This window comes from Poecilia latipinna, unplaced genomic scaffold (genome assembly GCF_001443285.1).
Source record: "Poecilia latipinna isolate Pla-1442-1.1 unplaced genomic scaffold, P_latipinna-1.0 Scaffold4473, whole genome shotgun sequence".
NCBI lineage: Eukaryota > Metazoa > Chordata > Actinopteri > Cyprinodontiformes > Poeciliidae > Poecilia > Poecilia latipinna.
In genome coordinates, this window is record NW_015117089.1 from 1 (window position 1) to 2924 (window position 2924).

A 2924-nucleotide genomic window follows, 5' to 3' on the forward strand; every position below is an offset into this window, starting at 1 on the left:
TAACTAAACATGTTTTACATGTTGCAGTAATTGAATCTTTTGAGGCAAACCTATTTTCCTGCTCCACATACTTGGCTAGCAATTTTCCAGTTAGCTTCCCAGTATGAACTTCTGCACAGATCTTGATTCAGTCAAATCTTCTATCCTGTATCTCGTGTACTCTGATATTCTACTACATCCACTCTGTGAATGCTTTGCTTGCTGGTCTTCTTCATGCTTTGAATGCAGCATCAGGTTTCTCTTACTTTAACCCGCCCAACATGCAGCTGATTGGCATGTTAGCCTTTCCTCCTCCCAGTGAGGCGGTGCTTCACAAAGCAAACTGTTTGTCAAACTGTCGATCTCTCTCAGAAGATGAGAAGACATGGTGACTGAGTTTTAGACACTAGCTTTTTTTTTTACTAAACGGCAGTCCTAAAAGTATATATCTTTAATTAAGAATAAATACGTACAATTTCATAATTATTCAATCCAGCGGTTATAGAGGTTTGGTAATATTGTTGTTTCTTAATGTCAGTGTTTCTGCTAATGGAGTGAGACAGTAAGAAGACAAGGAATAGGGTTAAACGAGGATTTAGAAATAAAACTGCAAAGATGATAGTTGTATTTACTGGGCTATGACTAGTTATCAGGACAGAATGAGACCCGTAAAACTGTTGGGTCCATATGATCCAAGGAGTGAACCGGTCATCTTCTCCAACAATTTATTACCCTTTCGGAACTACGTTTGGACACCAGGAGCAGGAACATCACAACACCCTTATATCAAACATTTTTCATCCTTATATCAGTGATTTAAAACCATTTCTAATTTCTGATACCATACGGCAGGCTGCAAAGTTGTGCATGAATGTAAAATTAATTTATTTTCTTCACTGATAGAAAAGTGTAATGTGTTTATTATGAGTAGGATTAACCGAGCTGAAGGAAAACAAAGAAAAAGGAGAAATATTCATTGATACAGAACCGAATCAGCAAATATGAACTTAGGAAACTATTGAAACCTTCAAGAATCTTATGTTGTGTAAGATATTTAAGAAAATAATAGTGAAACCGCACTCATGAGTTACTTTATTTGGCTGTTATCTCTAAAATATGTTACTTTTTATGTTGAACACCAGACACATCTCACCTCTTTCCCACAGTTTTTCACTTAGTTCCACGACTGCAGTGGATTTTATAGTCAGTGTTAAAAGCAGCACAGAGTCTGAAGCCATGGAGGAAATTTACGTCAACATGGAACCTGTTGGACAAACTGCATCTAATCACACAGGTAAGAATAAAGTTACAGATAAATCTAGTATGTAATTACATTTTGGTAAAGTTCAGGTGACTCAAAGTGCTGCAGAGGTGAATCATTACACTGTGTTACGTGAGTTTGATTCATTTTGAGCAATGGTTGCATTTGCACACATTTAGGTTAGCATGTCTTTAATATCTCCTCTTTTTCCACTATTTGCCCAACAAGTTATTGTTCATTGTTGCCTCAGTTTAAGTTCTACAGCCATAACCAAAATCATAAAACTATTTTATAAGTCTTAAGTGAAAATTCGATGTGACTTCTATTTTTGCAAACATGCTTGTTGATTTTTTTTCCAGCTCACGACATGACATTAGGGACTTTCTGACTGAGCAGAACAGTGACAGCAAGTTTCCCTCCACAAACGATAACTTCACTGAGACGACTCCACGAGCTGAAGAGACTTCAAGGTTTGTCAAAACTTTAAAAAAATTTGGATCTCATTAAAATGTCTAAAACCTTTTCCCCTCTGAATTGTAGAGTATAACTAATAACTTTCCTTTTGTGGCTAAATGAATATAATGTAAATGACCAACTTTTATTTTAATTTATTAAGTACTGTATCATTTGTGTGCTCTAAAAACAACAATGTAAAAGAAGCAAAACTTTTTTTTTCTTACAGAACGGACAAACATCAGTTGTTCCTGTTAATTCAGGGGCTGCAGAAGAAAAAAGGAGCAAATCCAGTAGAGATTTATGATTAGGATTTGTGTTCGGTGTGATATTATTTACCAACAATCATGTAGCTTATTAGTATGGTGTTACATAAAACCTAAAGATAAAATGTACACTTGTTGTGACTTATAAAGCAACAATTTTACCGGTTGTACTCTTTCTTGTTAAAAACTCTGACTTGATAAACAAACGTTGGAGGATGGTTGGTTGTGGGGAGAATCGGTTCAGCATGAGGCTTTCTGATTATGTCTTAATGTGACTTTTACTACGAGACTTTATGGAACTCCAGTTGTGTCCAAATCAGTCACTACAGGGTAAAAGTAATTTGAAGAGGGGGGGGAAGCATATAAACAAGTCAAGTCAATAAGTCAATGACATGATGCAATTCACATTTTTAACTCGGATAACTTAACTTTTTTTTTTACTGACTTAAATAATGCATAAAAATTGCTGCACTGTTAAGTAGAATGGAAATGACTTTTTTTTGTAAATTGTCTTAACATTACCTATTGTAAATTAGTGTTATATAAATCAAATTAATTGTATTATGAAAGGTTTCAATTTGCCCAACGGACTGGACTGAAGAAAAATGATGAGCAATGGTTGATGAAAGCAAAGATTGGTATTTTTTGGTAACATCAAAAGTTCATTTTTGAGGTCAAACTAAAAATATGTACATTTCTTTCCAATACATTTTTCCACATACCATGGCCTGGTGTCTGAGCAGGTGACCTTGCAATAATAAGAAGCTATTGTCAGAAACCATGATGTTAAGTTTGACTTACAAACCAATTTTCAAAGACACTAGTCATAATATCCTGTTCGGCATAATTCACAGTACACAAAGTCTAAAAAGTCTAAAAGCAAGCATAAGAATCACCATAAAGTCATGACCTAAAAAAGCTTGTGAAAACATTCTTGCTCCTCTAGCTTTATTTTCCTGAGCCAG

General features: G+C 34.9%; 1 long non-coding RNA gene across 1 annotated transcript; it reads left to right on the top strand.

The window, feature by feature from the left end:
- Positions 1-1621: 1621 nt before the first annotated feature.
- On the top strand, positions 1622-2126 carry LOC106942685 (uncharacterized). The gene is made up of 2 exons (XR_001423689.1): positions 1622-1710; positions 1923-2126. It is a non-coding gene; the product is annotated as an uncharacterized LOC106942685 (long non-coding RNA).
- The last annotated feature ends 798 nt before the right edge of the window (positions 2127-2924 follow it).